The sequence below is a fragment of the Leucoraja erinacea genome, unplaced genomic scaffold (assembly GCF_028641065.1).
Source record: "Leucoraja erinacea ecotype New England unplaced genomic scaffold, Leri_hhj_1 Leri_1533S, whole genome shotgun sequence".
Classification (NCBI taxonomy): Eukaryota; Metazoa; Chordata; class Chondrichthyes; order Rajiformes; family Rajidae; genus Leucoraja; species Leucoraja erinaceus.
The window spans coordinates 10093-30505 of record NW_026575818.1 but is presented as its reverse complement, the minus strand read 5'-3'; the positions used below and the strand labels follow the sequence as shown (position 1 = coordinate 30505).

General features: G+C 50.8%; 1 pseudogene; it reads right to left on the bottom strand.

Annotated features, from left to right (window-relative positions):
• Nucleotides 1-3390: 3390 nt before the first annotated feature.
• LOC129715946 (trypsin-like) lies at nt 3391-20115 on the bottom strand (annotated as a pseudogene).
• Nucleotides 20116-20413: the final 298 nt, after the last annotated feature.

The following is a 20413-nucleotide window of genomic DNA, read 5'->3' as shown; positions in this document are numbered from 1 at the left end:
ATGTGAATTATTTTTTTTTCTCATATCGGTCCTAAAAGATTTCCCCTTATCCTTAAACTGTGACCCCATGTTCTGGACTTCCCCAACATCGGTAATAATCTTCCTGCATCTAGCCTGTCCAAGAATTTTGTATGTTTCTATAAGATCCCCCCTTAATCTTCTAAATTCTAGCGAGTACAAGCCACGTTTATCCAGTCTTTCTTCATATGAAAGTCCTGACATCCCAGGAAGCAGTCTGGTGAACCTTCTCTGTACTCCCTCTATGGCGAGAATGTTTTTCCTCAGATTTGGAGACCAAAACTGTACACAATAGTCCAGGTGTGGTCTCACCAAGGTCCTGTACAACTGCAGTAGAACAGGGCCTTGGTGAGAACACATCTGCTCCAATACTGAATTCATTTTGCTATGAATGCTAACATACCATTCGCTTTCTTCACTGCCTGCTGGGCCTGCATGCCTACTTTCAATGACTGGTGTACCATGACACCCATGTCACGTTGCATCTCCCCTTTTCCTAATTCAGCCACCATTCAGATAATAGTCTCCTTTCCTGTTTTTGCCACCAAAGTGGATAACCTCACATTTATCCACATTATACTGCATCTGCCATAGTGGATAACCACACATTTATCCACATTATACTGCATCTGCCATGCATTTGCCCACTCACCCAGCCTATGCAAGTCACCTTGCAGCCTCCTAGCATCCCCCATCTAGTTAACACTGTCCCCCCCAGCTTTGTGTCATCCGCAACTTGGAGATGTTGCATTCAATTCCCTCGTCCAAATCATTAATATATATTGTAAATAGCTGGGGTCCAAGCACTGAGCCTTGCGGTACCCCACTAGTCACTGCCTGCCATTCCGAAAAGGACCAGTTTACTCCTACTTTTTGCTTCCTCTTTGCCAGCCAGTTCTCTATCCATATCAATACTGAACCCCCAATACCGTGTGCTTTAAGTTTGTATACTAATCTCTTATGTGGGACCTTGCCGAAAGCCTTCTGAAAGTGCAGATATAACGCATCCACTGATTCGTTAGACATGATTTACCTTTCGTAAATCCATGCTGACTTTGTCCATTGATTTCACCACTTTCCAAATGTGCTGCTATCCCATCTTTAATAACTGACTCTAGCAGTTTCCCCACTACTGATGTTAGACTAACTGGTCTGTAATTCCCCGTTTTCACTCTCCCTCCCTTTTTAAAAAGTGGGGTTACATTAGCTACCCTTCAATCCTCAGTAACTACTCCAGAATCTAAAGAGTTTTGAAAAATTATCACAAATGCATCCACTATTTCTGGAGCTACTTCCTTAAGTACTCTGGGATGCAGCCTATCTGGCCCTGGGGATTTATCGGCCTTCAATTTACCTAACACCACTTCCCGGCTAACCTGGACTTCACTTAGTTCTCCTTTGACCCGCGGTCCCCTGCTATTTACGGCAGATTATTTATGTCTTCCTTAGTGAAGACGGAACCAAAGTAGTTATTCAATTGGTCCGCCATGTCCTTGTTCCCCATGAACAGTTTCATTGGGAAGTAGATAGGGAGAAAGCAGAGTCTTTTTCCCAGGGTAAGGGAATCAAAAACCAGAGGATATAAGTTTAAGGTGAGAGGGAAAAATATTGAACAGTAATCTGAGGGGTCACTTTTTCACACAGGGCGTATGGAACGAGCTGCCAGAGGAGATAGTTGAGGCTGGGACTATGACGGCAATTAAAAGATATTTGGATAGTTACATGGATAGTTTAGAGGGATATGGGCCAAACATGGGCAGATGGGACTAGCTGAGATGAGACATCTTGGTCAGTATGTAGGAGTTGGGCTGAAGGGCCTGTTCTGGTACTGCATGCCTCTATGCACTGACAACATGCACATTGTTCTCTGTCCTCAGAATTTCTCAGATGATGTTGCCAATGTGGTTTACCGGCTGAAGAATGCAAAGAAGAAAATATTCAAGAAACCAAAGTTCCTGGTAGCCATTTGATGCTTGCAGGAAATGAGCCCAGTACTGTGAGCTACGGAGGCCACAGCATTTCAACAAAACCAACCCACCCCTTCTGATGGATCCACCGGTGGCATCTGATCCCAAAATACCCAGCATTCTTGCAACTGTACGCCAGTGACTAACGGGCTGAAACATCATCCATAAAACCAAAACAAAGTTCCCAGTTTCTCCTCGTCTCCCACTTGCTGGAATCTGCAGGAAGATGAATGCCAACTGTTCTTCAATGTCCATCTGAGTGATGCCGGGAGGTTAGGCCAAGCTGGGTGGCAGCCGGTGACCCGGCCTCAATGATCATCTCTGGACTTGAACTCATGATGTTTGCATAACTGAATCTGTTGTGCTGGGGTATTGAACGGCCAATGGGGATGAGTGTAGATTAGCACAACAGGGGGCATGGGCAGGGTGGGGCTTGTATCCATGCTGTTCAACTCTGCCACTCCTTGAGGTCAGTCTGGCTGTTGATGTGTATATCGATGCTTCATGAGGTCATAACTGGGAGGAGCAGAATTAGGCCATTCAGCCCATCAAGCCCACAGTCATTCAATCATGACTGATCTATCCCTTCCTCCTGTCACCATTCTCCTGCCTTCTCCGCATAACTCCTGACACCCGTACTAATCAATACACAATAGGTGCTGGAGTAGGCCATTCGGCCCTTCGAGCCAGCACCACCATTCATTGTGATCATGGCTGATCATCCACAATCAGTACCCCGCTCCTGCCTTCTCCCCATATCCCTTGATTCCGCTATGAGCTTTAAATAACTCTCTTGAAAACATCTAGAGAATTGGCCTCCACTGCCTTCTGAGGCAGAGAATTCCACAGATTCACAACTCTCTGGGTGAAAAAGGTTTTCTTCATCTCCGTTCTAAATAGCCTACCCCTTATTCTCAAACTGTGGCTCCTGTTTCTGGACTCCCCCAACGTCGGGAACATGATTCCTGCCTCTAGCGTGTCCAATCCCTTAATAATCTTATGTTTCAATAAGATGCCCTCTCATCCTTCTAAATTCCTGTGTATACAAGCCCAGTCTCTCTATTCTTTCAACATAGGGAATTAACCTTGTGAATCAAGAATCTATCTACCTCTGCCTTAAAAATATCCACTGACTTGTCCTCCACAGCTTTCTGTGGCAATGTATCCCACAGATTCGCCACCTTTGACTCAGGAAATTCCTCCTCATCTCCTTGTTAGAGGAACGTCTTTTAATACTGAGGCTATGAGCTCTGGTCCTAGACTCTCCCACTAGTGGAAACATCCTCTCCACATCCGCTATCCAAGCCTTTCATTGTTCGGTAAGTTTCAATGAGGTGCCCCTTCATCCTTCTAAACTCCAGTGAGTACAGGCCCAGCGCTGTCAAACTCTCATCATATGTTATGATCAAACACTCGACATATCATAATTCCTGGGATCATTCTCGTTCCTTGCGGTTCCTTGGCAATATCCTCCTGGATCAAGATTTTCCTTGATCTCCAGCACCTGAAACAGATTATTCATTCACCTTATTCCTGTTTGAGACCTTGGGAGTACATGTTTTCAACAAATAGTCCCCGTACTAAAGTAATTAATTGTCCCGTACTGGAAGATGGATGCTATTTAACTGTAAATCAGTCGTGCGCACAGTTCAGAATTAATGTGCAGCAATAAAATGATGCCCCCGGAGCGAGGATACACAGCAGCATTTCAGCACAGACTGACCATGGCACACTCACTGCACCCATTGTCATCACTATGTCTAGACATAGACTGAGTCATGCAGTGCAGAGCCTTGCCTTGGGAGACACGTAGTCTTGGCTGAGGATGCAGGAAGGGACCAGTGCTGCTGTGTCTCACAGCTTGTAGTGAGGAGGCAGCTCCTGTTCAAGGCCTTTGTGTGTGGAGAGTACATCCAGCATCAGTGTGCCACAGGTCTTGGTGCTTGTTGGTGAGTTCTGGCGATGAGGCATTTTGCCAGACAAGCTGTGCAGTCTGCTCTGGGAGGACTGCAGGACATTCCGTGCTGACCACTGCCCAATGGACATGTAGTCAAAGGTGTTGGTCCGGAAGAACCTTTCCACAGATGACAGATGGGGTGGCAATGTCCAGCTGACTGGCACATTGCGTGGCATCTGCACCAGGCCCATCCTTCGCAACACCAGGGACAGGTAGAACCTCAGCAGGTAGTGACACTTGGTGCCCACGTGCCTTGGCTCTACACTCCGCCTGATGCAGCCACACACAAAGGTGGCCATCAGGATGAGGGCGACGTTGGGCACGCTTTTACCCCCGTTGTCTGCCGACTTGTACATTGTGACCCGTCACACCCGGTCAATCCTCGACCCCCAGATGAACTGGAAGACGGCCCGGGTGATCCCCGTGGCGTAGGAGGGAGGGACAGGCCACACTTGTGCCAAGTACAGCAACCCCGAGAGCACCTCACACCTGATGACCAGATTTTTCCCGGTTATGGAGAGGGAGCGTTGCCTCCACAGCTCCAGCTTCCTCCCCACCTTGGCTATCCGCTCCAGCCAATTCTTGTTACTCGCCTCAGCCCCCCCGAACCAGATCCCCAGCACCTTCAAGAAGTCAGGCTTGATGGTAAAGGGGACGGAAGATCGGTCGGGCCAGTTGCCAAAGAGCATGGCCTCGCTCTTCCTGCGGTTCACCCTGGCTCCCATGGCCGACTCTAACTGGTCGCAGATGCTGATCAATCTGCGGACCGACCTTGGATCCGAGCAGAAGACGGCGACATCGTCCATGTACAGGGAGGTCTTGACTTGAATGCCCCCACTGCCTGGCAATGTCACTCCTCTTATGCTCGCATCCTTCCTGATGGACTCGGCCAAAGGTTCAATACAGCAGACAAACAAGACAGGAGAGAGAGGGCAACCCTGCCTGACTCCACACCTTACAGGGAAACTGTCTGATTCCAAGCCATTGATTTGGACTGCACTACTGATATTGGTGTAGAGCAGTTTGATCCAATTTCGGATTCCCTCCCCAAAGCCCATTTTGGAGAGCACGCCCCTCATGTATGTGTGCAACGTCCTGTCGAAGGCCTTCTCCTGGTCCAAGCTGACTAGGCAGGCATCCACCCGTCTGTCCTGCATGTAGGCGATGGTATCTCTCAGCAATGCTAGGCTGTCTGAGATTTTCCTGCCAGGTACAGCACAGGTTTGGTCCGGGTGGATCACCCGTCCCAGAGCAGACTTGACCCGGTCGGTGATGGCCTTAGACAGGATCTTGTAATCTACATTCAACAATGTTATGGGTCTCCAATTCTTTATATCCTTCCTCTCCCCCTTCTGCTTGTAGATTGGGGTGATGCTGCCCTTCCTCATGGAGTCTGACATGCTGCCGGCTAGAAGCATGTCATTGTACACTTCCAGCAGGTCCGGGCCCACCCAGTCCCACAGAGCCGAGTACAACCCGGCCGGTAAGCCATCGTTTCCGGGAGTTTTACTCGAGTCAAAGGAGCTGATGCAGCGGGACTTGGAGCTGATGCAGCGGGACTTGGAACTGATGCAGCGGGACTCAGAGCTGGGGCAGTGGGACTTGGAGTGGGGCAGTGGGACTCGGAGCTGATGCAGTGGGACTCGGAGCTGGGGCAGTGGGACTCGGAGCTGATGCAGCGGTACTCAGAGCTGGGGCAGCAGGACTTGGAGCTGATGCAGCGGGACTCGGAGCTGAGGCTGCGGGACTCGGAGTGGGGCAGTGGGAGCTGATGCAGCGGTACTCAGAGCTGGGGCAGTGGGACTCGGAGCAGTGGGACTCGGAGCTGATGCAGCGGGACTCGGAGCTGGGGCAGTGGGACTCGGAGCTGGGGCAGCGGGACTTGGAGCTGGGGCAGTGGGACTCGGAGCTGGGGCAGCGGGACTCGGAGCTGTGGCTGTGGGACTCGGAGCTGGGGCAGCGGGACTCGGAGCTGTGGCTGTGGGACTCGGAGCTGTGGCTGTGGGACTCGGAGCTGAGGCTGTGGGACTCGGAGTGGGGCAGTGGGACTCGGAGCTGTGGCTGTGGGAGTCGGAGCTGATGCAGCGGGACTCGGAGCTGGGGCAGCGGGACTCGGAGCTGAGGCTGTGTTGGGCCGACTCGGAGCGGAGACGGCGTTCCGGCTTTCGGCAGCGGTGACATCACCACGGAGGTCCACTGGACTGGAGAGCGGCATCTTCGGCCTGGATCGATCGCCTCAGTGCAGAGGGAGAACAAGGAGGGACGAGACAAAGACTAATGGCCAGTTCTCACGGTGCGACCTGACGCAAGATGTCACCAGAGTGAAGTGGTCGTGGTCCAGCACGAGTTCCGCACGATATAACGGGGGGGTAGATAAAGAGTTCCCACGGTACTCGGCAATTCTGTCATTTGTGCGAGTGATTTGTCCGTCTCCCGATCTTGCCCGTTAATCGTGAATGAACATCATGGACTGTAGTGTAGTTAATCACGTGGCACAAATGATGTTTATTGGTTTTTTTCACCCGAGCTCTTTAATGAGCTGAAGAATAATCTGTGTTTTTTTAGACAAATGTTGTTTGGTGTGATGCACCTTCTCTCAATATGTGCAAGAAGTCGTCTTTTTATTTTGTCAAATATGAATAAAGACTGTCTCACATTGACCGTGATGATTGTGTTATTTTATGATCTACTGAGAGGTGAAACTTTCAGTCTGAAGAAGGCTCTCGACCCGAAACGCCACCCGTTCCTTCTCTCCAGAGATGCTGCCTGTCCCGCTGAGTTGCTCCAAGCAACTTGTGTCTATCTTCAAAGGACTGGCGTGTTGCGTTTGACAGACCGAACTTGGGACGGGACTGGAGTTGGGAGGGAAAGGAGGTGGAGTCGAGGGAGAGGAGGGGGAGACAGATGGGGGTGTCTTCATTTAGTGGCGGTGGGTGTCTGTCACTGAAACAGGCAGGTGAGATTTCACATCCACCTTGTGTGTGCCTCTCTCTCTCCCTCCCTCCCTCTCACACAGGCATGAATGGATGAACTCCGCGGGCCAGGAAGCATCTACGGAGGGAAATGGACAGGCGATCCATTCTTCAGGCTGCCTTATGTCTCTCTCCCCCCCCATCCCCCAACTCCCACCCACACACACGAATGCTGGAGAAACTCAGCGGGTGCATCGGGGCCGAAACGTTGTCTATTTCCTTCGTTCCATAGATGCTGCTGCACCCGCTGAGTTTCTCCAGCATTCGCGTGTGTGGGTGGGAGTTGGGGGGGGGGGGAAGAGTATTGATTTTTTTTTAATAAACTCGGGAGAGGTCTTGGGTGAACTCGCACATTCGGACAGGGCTTCACACCCGCTGAGTTTCTCCAGCATATTTGTCAACCTTCGATTTTCCAGCATTGACAGTTCATTCTTAGTCGTTTTGCGGTGATGGCTGCATCTGCGGTTCCTTTCTGTTGAGGGGAGGAGGTGGGGAGTCGTGGCCCTTGGTGGCTTCTGATAAGTGATATTTTCCCACCGCGGGTGCTGCCTTGCCCGCTAAGTTCCTCCAGCACTCAGTGTTTTTTGTTTGGCTCTGAAGTTGAAGGTGAACCCCCCGTGTCCACCTTCAACTCCCTGTCTGCGGTGGCTCAGCGGGACGGGCAGGGGCTCTGGTGAGAGAGTTGCGGTTCAGGTCGAGACCTCGCCCTCCCCCTCTTACATCCCACCCCCGTTATTCAAAAGCGAGCAAGTCGGGCCCTGGATTGAAGCCGTTGAACTAGCAGTCCTCTGGTTGACGCCAGCTCCGCGCTCGGCCTGCTGCTCCCCGCTCCCCAGCTCCTCGCCGTTGCTCCCCGCTCCCTGCTGCCACCCGCCCGCCCGCGGCTCCCCGGCCGCCAGCCACGCTCCTCTTCTCCTCCTCTCCCCACCCCCACCTCCTCTCCTCCCTCCTCCTCCTCTCTCCCTCTTCCTCCTCTCCCCCCATTCACATCTCCTCTCCCTCCCCGGCCTCTCTTGTCTCTCCCTTCTCTCTCACCCCTCCACTCTCCCCTCTCTCTCCCCAGCCTCTCTCCCCCCCAACCACCCCCTCCCTCCACATCCCCTTCTCTCCCCCCTTCTCACACCATCTCCCCCCCCCTCCCACCCTCTCTCCCCCCTCACTCCCCCTCTCTACCCACTGTCCTCCCTGACCCCTCTCCCCCCTTTCACGCCCCCCCCCCCCCTCGACCCCCCCCCCCCTCTTTAGCCCGTCTACCCACCTCCCCTCCCCCTCCCTCCCTCCCTCCCTCCCTATCGCTGCGAGTTGGGTGTGTGTGTGTACCTGTACCTTGCAGTGGGCCGAATGACCTGCTTCCGCGCTGTAGTGGGGAGCGAGGGGGAGAAGTGAAGGGAAGGTGGTCACAAAGACGGGGAGAGTGGGTGTAGGGACGGGAGCTGAGGGGAGGGGCAAGGGTCTGTACCTCGCAGCTGTTGCGGCCTCCCTCCAAGTGGCCGAGCCACATCTTGTTGTCAGTATTAATTCCCGGGTAGGAACCGCGACAGTCCACGTCACTCACAACCGGGGAGTCTAAGCACTGGTAGTAGCGAACCGCTAGCGGGGTAAAAGTGTGAGATTAAACCCCCTCCCCTCCGGTCCCAACACCCCCTCTCATCGTGTCTGTGACTCCCCCTCCCCAGACTCGCACCCCCGCCTCCTCAATCCCTACTTCCCTCAGTCACCCGCCCCTCAACCGTCTCTCTCTCGCCGGAGATGAGACACATGTCGCCGGTCTGGGCGCACTGCGTGGGCAGGGGAACGGCGGGCCGGGACAGTTTGATCAGCATGACCGTGACCGGAGGGGAGGGGGTTACAGGGACGGGGAGAGGGGGTGTAGACCCCTGTATTTACGACTGGTAACAGTGAGATAAGGACACCACCCAGCGCGGGTGAATCAAGGCGCCGCCGCACAGATGGTAGCCGGAGTTGAAGGACACGATCCAGGGTTCGGCGTGTTTGCTGCACACGTAACCGCCCACGATATTGTCATTGGCTGTGGGCGCCGCGGCTGTGGGGGTTGGAGAGAGAGAACACGGTCACTGCCAGCGGAGGGGGGCGAGAGGAGAGCTAGAGAGAGGGGAAATGGAGAGGGGAGAGAGGAGGGGGATACAGGAGGTGGAGAGAGGCGGGGAGAGAATGTGGGGGAGAGGGAGAAAGAGTGGCAGAGAGATGAGGGGAAGGAAAAAGGGGGCGAGAGAGAAGGGAGAGGGAGTGAAGAGGAGAGAGACAGGGGGGGGGGGGGAGAGTGGGGCAAGAAAGTGGAGGAGAGAAAGACGGGAGAGAAAGGGGGGCAGATGATTGGAGGGAGAAGAGGGGAGAGAGAGAGCGAAGGGGGAGGGAGAGAAGCGGGGGAGAAGAAGGGGGAGAGACGAGAGGGAGGGAGACAGGAGGGGTAAGCAGAGGAGGGGGGAAGGGAGGAGTTGGAAGGAGGAAACACGGGAAGTGCCCTGAGGGGAGTACACTTACCGGCGAGTCCGAGGAAGACGAGAAGCAGAAGGGTCCACGTTGTGTGGGGCGGGGCGGGGCGCGGATGCCTTTGGCGTGCGACCGCACCTGTGCTCTTCCAAGCCCGTGTATGGCGCTGGGTGAGGTCGGGGAGGGAGGGAGGGATGGGGTATGGGAGGAGGGAAAGAGGGAGGGAGGAGCGAGAGGGGATGGGGAGAGGGAGGAGGGGAAATGGAAGGGGAGTGGAGAGGGGGTTTACAGAGAAAACAATTAACAATCCTTTCATAGCGATAGGATTTGAGTATAGGAGCAGGGAGGTTCTACTGCAGTTGTACAGGGTCTTGGTGAGACCACACCTGGAGTATTGCGTACAGTTTTGGTCTCCAAATCTGAGGAAAGACATTCTTGCCATAGAGGGAGTACAGAGAAGGTTCACCAGACTGATGTGGCCCTTGTGGCTAACGGGATCAGAGGGTATGGAGAGAAGCCAGGTACGGGATACTGAGTTGGATGATTAGCCATGATCATATTGAATGGCGGTGCAGGTTCGAAGGGCCGAATGGCCTACTCCTGCACCTAATTTCTATGTTTCTATGTTTACTAAAACTCAAACTCCAAATTAATATAAACTAACATCGAACTCTAAACTCAACCCTGGAGCTAAAACTCTCAGAACACCTTCGCTCAGTCCACCTGGTCCCACCTGATCTACCGGTTGTCAAACACTTGTCATCTCGACCACAGCCAACATTGGCCTGTTTCACATATCATCCTCACTTTTTTGCATATCTTTTATTAATTTGTTCTATATCTCTCCACGTCACCGTCTGCATGCCTCTTTAACCCCCCCCCCCACTCTTAGTCTGATGAAGGGAAGGGTTATGCTGCCTGGCCTTCTAAGTTAACCCGAAACGGTACAAAATGCTGGAGTAACTCAGCGGGTCAGGCAGCATCACTGGAGAGAAGGAATGGGGAACTAAATGTAAAACTAAGCGCGCAGTGAGCAGGTTGGAGCCCGGGGTGGGCTGTGGGCCGAGCATCAAAAATGTGTATAGAAATAAGTTTTCGTGACCCAAGTCACCAAACTACATGAAATTTTCCACAGATTTAGATGAAATATAATTGAGAAGGATGTCATAACTCGTCAGTGCCAGACGTTGCACATTAATTAATTAAACTAATTAGAAAATGAGATCGGGAAAATAAGCGCCATCTAATGGCCAATGCCCATATTACACAATGGGCAGCCTATTTCCGTGTTGCAATCCATTTAAACTATATATTATTATACCAATATATGGACTGCATTAAATATATATATTACTTGTAAATATGAATGTAATGATATATAATTAAGTATAATCTTATTTTACTAAAACTCTGATCTTGACCGCTTTTGGCCCACTGTGCTGCGATTTCCGAGAGAACGCCGCCACCTACGGCCGTCATTTTTGACCACCTTGATCAGAGCCAACTTCTGCCCTCCTGGACCAGAGTATTTTTCCCATCGATGAAAAATCAGGGAGAAATTAATGTTTTAAAAGAAATCACCATTCTCTCTGCTGCCCCTGCTGGAAGGATGGGAAGGGACTATACAACCAGGAAGTGGTGTGCCTCAATCAGTCTCTACAAGATGGAGGTCTGAGCTCTGAATGACACTGAACACAACTGTGAGTACCCTTAATTTGGTTTGAAAATTAAAATATGGTTATGGTTAGTTTGAAGTAAAAAAGTACTGCTGGAAATGGTTGTTTGAGAGGTTTGGGTTGAAGTAAAAAGGCACTCTCGCTCTCTCTCCTCCTCTCTCTCCCCACCTCTCTCTCTCCCTATCCCTCTCTCTTTCTCACTCTCTACCCCCCCCGTCTCTCTCAATTTCTCTCTCTCCCCTCCTCTCTATCCCCACATCCCCCTCTCTCCCCTCCTCTTCCCCTCTCTCTCTCCCCCCCCTCATCCCCTCCATCCCCTCCCGCACCCTCCCTCCCTCCCCTAAACCACCACCCCCCCACACCCCCCTACCCTCTTCCGTCCACCCTCCCCTTCTGTCCCCCTCCCTGCTCCCCCCCTCTCTCCCCTCATCCCCCCTCGCAGCACCCCCTCCTCCCTCTCCTCCTCCCCCACATTTCCCCCCTCACCCACCCTCCCTCTTCTCCTTCTCTCCACCCCACTCTCCCTCTTGCCCCTCTCTCTCTGTGTCTCTGCCTCTCTCTGTCTCTGCCCCTTCCATCTCTGCCCTCACTCTCTACCCCCCCGTCCCCCTCTCTCTCTCCCTTTTCTCTCTCTCTTTCCCCCCCTCTCTCTCCCTACCTCTCTCCCCAACCCTCCTCTCCCCCTCCCCCTCCCCTCCCCACCTTCTCCCCCCCTCCCCCCCCCCCCTCTCCTCCTCCCTCTCTCGTCTCTCGCCTCTCCTCTCTCTCACCCCCTCTCCTCTCTCCAGCCCCCTCTCTCTTCTCCCCCCTCCTCTCTTCTCCCCCTCCTCTCTCCCCCTCCCCTCTCCCCTCCTCCCTTCTCCCCCTCCCCTCTACACACCCCTACCCCCTTCCGTCCACCCTCCCCCCCCCCCCTCCCTGCTCCTCACCTGTCCCCATCCCCTCTCAGCACACCCTCTCTACTCCCTCCCCCCTCTCTCCGCCCCCTTCCCCCTTTCGACCCCGTCTCCCCCTCTCTCGCTCCCCTCTTCCCCTCCCCCACCCTCACCTCCCTCCCTCCCCTAAATCCCCTCCCATCCACACCCCCCCTACCCACCACCCTCCCACCTCCCTGCTCCCCCACCTCTCCCCCTCAACCCCCTCTCAGCACCCCCTCTCTCTCCCCCCCTCACTCTCACCCTCTATCTATCCTCCCATCCTCCACCATCTTTCCCCCTCGCCCACCCTCCCTCTTCTCCTCCTCTCCTTCTTGCCCCTGTCTCTGTGCCTCTGTCTCTCTCTGTCTTTGCCCCTTTTCTCGGCCCTCACTCTCTACCCCCGCGCCCCCCCTCTCTAGATGGGACTGCAAGTTGGGGGCTATGCGTCAGTAGATTGGGTGGTTATGGGGTAAAAGGAGCAAATTAATAATATTAATATAATATCAAGGGGGGTAATTAGCATGAGTGCGGGGGGAGGGGGTAGTTAGTGTGTGTGACGCTGCATGCTGCCTCCCCCCCCCTCCCACAACCGCACGTTGGGGGAACAGACCCAACGGGTCTGCACTTGGTCTAGTCATATTATGTAAAAATAATATGGTGAATATAATTGTGAGGGTGTTTTTTAATGACACTGTCGCAGAGGTCCTGCTCCTGAACCAGCCTAATTAATGTGTTGGGGCCGTTCTTGTGGGTCCCTCCCTTTACTGAACCCCACTGACTGTCAGTGTGCAGAGTGGGGGTGACGGCCATAGTGGGACCGGAGCAGTGCCAGGCAGGCATGTTCCAGTCTCTTTAATAGGAAATTAAATGAGACTGCAGCTGATGTCCCAGGTATTAAGGACTCATGAACCTGCCTAATTAAAGGGTCAGGACAGACCCTCTAGATTTCCCCATTTACTGAACCCCGCTCTGCCAAAGTGGGGGTGACGGACATAGTGGGACTGAGGCAGTGCCAGACCTGTAAGAGACCTGTCTTATTTTTGATGTAAATATCGGCCAAGAATCGAATGCTCTGATGTTTACTCGATGAATATTAATTTTAAGCTACAATGAGCTTATATTTATGTTATACCCCCCCCCCCCCCCCCCCCGATGGTGCCTTTGCAAATGAGGGCTATTACCTTTAACCTAAAAGAACCCTAAAAGTGTTGCATTGTTTATCACTAGTTTGTGTGTGTGTGTCTGTGTGTGCCTTTCAAACATGTATCTGTGGATGTAAGTGTGTGTGTACGTGTGGATGGATGTATGTGTGCATGTATGTTTGGATGTGTACATGTATGTCTGTGTGTGAATGGATGTGTGGATGCGTGTGTGTGCGGCTTTATGTGTGCATGTATGTGTATGTTTGTATGCATGGAAGTATGCGTATGTATGTATGTGTGGATCGGTGGGTGGATTGTTGCAGTCATTCACCTTCACACCATTATCATATGTAATTCACTCATTGTTTAAATAATTTGACCAAATAAACAAGGAAACGATCCACATTAAAATAAAACTTTACATAATCATTTTTTTCCACAATTTATTTATTTTGTGTACTTTGAACCTTTACAAATGATGCAATGCGCTGGTAGGACATGCCTATGGTCAGTGTGCTCGACAGTTGCTGTTTGTTGACTATGACTTGTCATGGATCGAAGCAGTCTCTTTGGGGCCGGCTCATCAGCTTCACCATCAGGAACTGCCTCTTGAGGTGATTCACCTGCTTCAGGCTTTTCAGTGTCTTGAACTCAATTGAAAGAGGAAAAAGAAAACGGAAAAGGAAATGAAAAGTAATATAAATCAACATCCTCAAATATATCTTTTCATTTTTCAAAGTAACATCATATGACCATAAGTAAAAAGATTTGTTGTTTGAGTCCTATCATTACCTTTCTTCCTTCTAGACTTTGCTATTGTTCAATTTATTGTTGTTATGTTGCAGAAGCACTCTGCATGATAAGCCGGGATACACTGCTGCCTCCTAATAATAGAAGATAATATGTGTCAGGGTGTATTTTACATCTTTTCATGTTTTATATTATGTAAGACAATATCGACATATCAATGAGGAAATTAAACATGTATGCATGTCCAGGTAGATGGGATGGTAAGTCAGCAAATTATCAAATTTCATTAAAGCACAGTGCATGTCCACACAAAACACTTTTGTGTGGACAGGCTCTGAAGAGTGGAGGGGCAGAAGCTGCAGAAAAAAAAAAATCATATTACTTAGGTCTGCATGGACGTCGATTCATAAAATGTCAATCTCTTCTTAATGTCAATGAGACTGACACTGTAATTTACAGCCATAGATAAGACTTCATGTTCAAGTGCAGGAGCAGAGGGTGCAGAATAGCTAGAGAAAGAAACATCTTATAGTACTTGGGTCTGCATGGACTTCAATTCATAAAGTGTCAACCTCTATTTAATGTCAATGAGACTTACACTGTAATTTACTACAATTGATAAGTTATTTCAAGTTTCAGTAGAGGCTACAGAAAATAAAAATCTCAAAGTCATTAAGTCTGCATGGACTTCAATTCATAAAATTTAAATCTCTTCTTAATGTTAATGAGAGTAACAATAGATTACTACCATAGAAACACTAGTTCAAGTTCACATATCACCAATTCATTTCTACAGAAAAATCAACCATTTCTCACAGCAATGGAAGCCTATAAATTGCGATCAATAACCCTCCGTTTTCTCTCGTTGGCGGGGCCTGAAAAAGGCAGCTACAGATAGCACTATGTACAGCCTCCCCCCCCCCCCCCCCCCCCCGCGGAGATGATCCGCGGCTCCGCATTCGCGAATCGGCCGCTTCTTAATTGAGACCGCGGCTTCACTTTACGGCGGGTACCTAGGCCCCGCGATCGGAGCACTTTTTCCCGGTAAATTATCGCAGGCAGCTCCGAGATGAGCTGTTGAAGACATATTACTCTACAACAGGCTGGCATTAGTGACAATGTTTAATTGACTGTGTTATGGAAACATATTGTTTTGGCCCTCAATTTAATGAATTAATTAATTAATTAATTAATTGATTTATTCACATTGTAAAAGGGTGCAATTAAATTAATTAAAGTCCATACATGTTGGTCGGGGTGGGACTTGTGTAGATGGGGCATGTTGGTCGGGGTGGGACTTGTGTAGATGGGGCATGTTGGTCGGGGTGGGACTAGTGTAGATGGGGCATGTTGGTCGGGGTGGGACTAGTGTAGATGGGGCATGTTGGTCGGGGTGGGACTAGTGTCGATGGGGCATGTTGGTCGGGGTGGGACTAGTGTAGATGGGGCATGTTGGTCAGGGTGGGACTAGTGTGGATGGGGCATGTTGGTCGGGGTAGTGTAGATGGGGCATATTGTGTAGTGTAGATGGGGCACATTGGTCGGGGTGGGACTAGTGTAGATGGGGCATGTTGGTCAGGGTGGGACTAGTGTAGATGGGGCATGTTGGTCAGGGTGGGACTAGTGTAGATGGGGCATGTTGGTCAGGGTGGGACTAGTGTAGATGGGGCATGTTGGTCAGGGTGGGACTAGTGTAGATGGGGTATGTTGGTCGGGGCGGGACTAGTGTAGATGGGGCATGTTGGTCAGGGCTGGGACTAGTGTAGATGGGCATGTTGGTCAGGGTGGGACTAGTGTAGGTATGGCTATGTTGGTCGGGGTGGTACTAGTGTAGATGCGGCATGTTGGTCGGGGTGGGTCTAGTGTAGATGGGGCATATTGGTCGGGGTGGGACTAGTGTAGATGGGGCATGTTGGTCGGGGTGGGACTAGTGTAGATGGGGCATATTGGTCGGGGTGGGACTAGTGTAGATGGGGCATATTGGTCAGGGTGGGACTAGTGTAGATGGGGCATGTTGGTCAGGGTGGGACTAGTGTAGATGGGGCATGTTGGTCGGGGTGGGACTAGTGTAAATGGGGCATGTTGGTCGGGTGGGACTAGTGTAGATGGGGCATGTTGGTCGGGGTGGGACTAGTGTAGATGGGGCATGTTGGTCGGGGTGGGACTAGTGTAGATGGGGCATGTTGGTCAGGGTGGGACTAGTGTAGATGGGGCATGTTGGTCGGGGTGGGACTAGTGTAGATGGGGCATATTGGTCGGGGTAGTGTAGATGGGGCATGTTGGTCGGGGTGGGACTAGTGTAGATGGGGCATGTTGGTCGGGGTGGGACTAGTGTAGATGGGGCATGTTGGTCGGGGTGGGACTAGTGTAGATGGGGCATGTTGGTCGGGGTGGGACTAGTGTAGATGGGGCATGTTGGTCGGGGTGGGACTAGTGCGGATGGGGCATGTTGGTCGGGGTGGGACTAGTGTAGATGGGGCATGTTGGTCGGGGTGGGACTAGTGTAGATGGGGCATGTTGGTCGGGGTGGGACTAGTGTAGATGGGGCATGTTGGTCGGTGTGGGCAAGTTGGGCTCTGTCAGTAGATTAGGAGCTACTCGCCTTTCACTCTCTGGAGATAGTTCTGGACATCTCTACAGAGCTGGATATTGGTTCCATTAAGGTTCTGGATTTCGTTCTTCAGATGGCTAACCTCCTGGGGGGATTCAGAGTGGAGGGAGCAATAGGCAGAGAGTTTCGCCATCGAGACAGAAAGATTCCCAGCGCAACTTTGGCCCGAGAGATTCAGCCTCGAGTTCCCGTAACACAGATGTCTAGCGTGGAGTTCAGGGCCAGATATCGCTCATCAGATCGCCGGAGGCTGTCGTTCAACTCCAGAAATCCTGTGCTCAGTTCAGCAAAGCCTCGTTCAGCTCGACCGAGATCTCCCCGTAGCCGAGACACTGAAGGAGAGAGAAAGTTCACAGAGTTCGCTGATGTTCTAATTTTAAAAGGCGAGGCAAACAATTGGGCAGCAGCCACCTGACAACCAAAATTCATTTTGTGAACACTAACTTTTTAAAAAGAAGAGGCAAGCAAGCAATTCCCGATGTTGGGGGAGTCCAGAACCAGGGGCAAAACACACAGTTGAAGAATAAGGGGCCGGCCATTTAGAACGGAGACGAGGAAACACTTTTCCACCCAGATGTCAGGTCTCGCGTTTGATCTAGTTTCCGTTTATTATTGTCTTTATTATTATTGTTTGCATTCTTGTATTATTTTGGTGTCTCACATCTCTTCTCGTTTCAGGTCCCATTTCCTGTCACGTCGTTTCCCCTCGTGTGATTGTTGGCCCCGCACTGATGTGTGTTTCACCTGTGTCTCGTTATCCCCTGTTAGTCTATGTATTTAAGCCCTTTGTGTTTTAGTTCTCATTGCCAGTTCGTTGTGTACGTTACTTTGTATCACCTCGTGCCAGCTCTAGAAATCTTTTGACCTTGTTATCTCGACCATTGCCTGTTTTTCGGCCACTGTTTTTGCCTGCTCCTTGATTGTACTGTTGCCTCCGTTTTTGCTTACCTGTGTGCGGACTTGGACCGATTAAACTCTGAACACTGATCTGTCCTGTGTGTGAGCCTGCATTTGAGTCCTCCTCCTCGCTCAGTTCTGATACGAGAGAGTTGTGAGTCTGTGGAACTCTCTACCTCAGAGGGCGGTGGAGGGCGGTTCACTGGAAACTTTCAAGAAAGAGCTAGATAGGGCTCTTAAAGATAGTGGAGTCAGCGGATATGGGGAGAAGGCAGAAAGAAGGCACTGATTGGGGATGATCAGCCATGATCACAGTGAATGGCGGTGCTGGCTCGAAGGGCCGAATGGCCTCCTCCTGTGCCTAATGTCTGTTTCATAGCAAAAGTATTTCAGTATAGGAGCAGGGAGGTTCTACTGCAGTTGTACAGGGTCTTGGTGAGACCACACCTGGAGTATTGTGTACAGTTTTGGTCTCCTAATCTGAGGAAAGACATTCTTGCCATAGAGGGAGTACAGAGAAGGTGCACCAAACTGAGTCCTGGGGTGTCAGGACTTTCATATGAAGGAAGTCTGGAGAGACTCGGCTTGTACACGCTAAAATTTTGAAGATTGAGAGGGGATCTTATAGAAACTTGCAAAATTCTTAAGGGGTTGGACAGGCTAGATGCAGGAAGATTGTTCCCGATGATGGGGAAGTCCAGAACAAGGGGCCACACACAGTTTAAGGATAAGGGGGAAATCGTTTAGGACCGAGATGAGAAAAACATTTTTTTCCCACACAGAGTGGTGAATCTGTGGAATTCTCTGCCACAGAAAGGTAGTCGAGGCCACAGTTCATTGGCTATATTTAAGAGGGAGTTAGATGTGGCGCTTGTGGCTAAAGGGATCAGGTAGGTAAAGGTAAAGAGAGAAGGCAGGTACAGGATACTGAGTTGGATGATCAGCCATGATCATATTGAATGGCGGTGCAGGCTCGAAGGGCCGAATGGCCTCTACTCCTGCACCTATTTTCTATGTTTCTAAATCTGACTGCTATGGTTTACATTTTACATGGCATGAAATAAACAATCAATTCTTTTTGTTTCAAATGTTCGACTATAAAGTGTGTGACTAATCTTCTTGAATTTTTTGAAGAGGTTACTAGGGAAATTGACGAGGGTAAAGCAGTGGATGTTGTCTATATGGACGTTAGTAAGGCCTTTGACAAGGTTCCTCATGGAAGGTTGGTTAAGAAGGTTCAACTGTTGGGTATAAATGCAGGAATAGCAAGATGGATTCAACAGTGGCTGAATGGGAGAAGCCAGAGGGTAATGGTGGATGGCTGTTTATCGGTTTGGAGGCAGGTGACTAGTGGGGTGCCTCGGGGATCTGTGTTGGGTCCTTTGTTGTTTGTCATGTACATCAATGATCTGGATGAAGGTGTGGTAAATTGGATTAGTAAGTATGCAGATGATACCAAGATAGGGGGTGTTGTGGATAATGAAGAGGATTTCCAAAGTCTACAGAGTGATTTAGGCCATTTGGAAAAATGGGCTGAAAGATGGCAGATGGAGTTTAATGCTGATAAATGTGAGGTGCTACACCTTGGCAGGTCAAATCAAAATAGGACGTACATGGTAAATGGTAGGGAATTGAAGAATACAGTTGAACAGAAGGATCTGGGTATAACCGTGCATAGTTCCTTGAAGGTGGAATCTCATATAGATAGGGTGGTAAAGAAAGCTTTTGGTATGCTAGCCTTTATAAATCAGAGCATTGAGTATAGAAGCTGGGATGTAATGTTAAAATTGTACAAGGCATTGGTGAGACCAAATCTGGAGTAGGGTGTACAATTTTGGTCGCCCAATTATAGGAAGGATGTCAACAAAATAGAGAGAGTACAGAGGAGATTTACTAGAATGTTGCCTGGGTTTCAACAACTAAGTTACAGAGATAGGTTGAATAAGTTAGGTCTTTATTCTCTGGAGCGCAGAAGGTTAAGGGGGGACCTGATAGAGGTCTTTAAAATGATGAGAGGGATAGACAGAGTTGATGTGGACAAGCTTTTCCCTTTGAGAATAGGGAAGATTCAAACAAGAGGACATGACTTCAGAATTAAGGGACAGAAGTTTAGGGGTAATATGAGGGGGAACTTCTTTACGCAGAGAGTGGTGGCGGTGTGGAATGAGCTCCCAGTGGAAGTGGTGGAGGCAGGTTCGTTGGTATCATTTAAAAATAAATTGGATAGGCATATGGATGAGAAGGGAATGGAGGGTTATGGTATGAGTGCAGGCAGGTGGGACTAAGGGGGAAAAAAAATTTGTTCGGCATGGACTTGTAGGACCGAGATGGCCTGTTTCCGTGCTGTAATTGTTATATGGTTATATGGTTATAAAGTGTTAGCGCAGGTTCAGTATCCAGAATTAATCTCGTCTGTAATGAGGACTCACTCCATCTTGCCGCACGATCCACGCTGGTAAACAATACAGCAGAAGATTCATTCATTTGTTATTTTCATCTTAATTAACAGAGTTTAGAATTACGAATTGCCACTCACTGGAATACACTTGAAACTTAACGGTGACAATTAAAATGCACCTTCTCCATCACGGTCTGTGTATCCGCTGGTGCTCCCGCAGCCCTCGAGTGCTCTTGAAACGCTTGCTGCAGTGGGAGCAGCCGCTGGCGCTGCCGCAACCCCCGCGAGCTGCCAAACACCTCACCGCAGCACGGGCAGCCGTCGAGCTGGCTACTGGTGTGCAGGGCGTGGGAGGCCATGGCAAAACACTCTCCACACACCGGGCTGGGAACGGGACAGTCGCCGGTGTGCACCCGCTCGTGGGACTGCAGCCTGGAGGAGCGGGTGAAGCCCTTGCCGCACTCGGCACAGGTGAAGGGGCTCTCGCCAGTGTGGGTGCGCTTGTGACCGAGGGGTTGTTACTGCAACTGGTGAAGCCCTTGCCGCAGGTGTCGGGGCGTTTCCCCGTGTGCACACGCCGCCCGTGCACCTTCAGCCCCTGTGCCGACTTGAAGCCTTTGCCGCAGTCGGGTCAGGCGAAGGGCCGCTCGCTGCTGT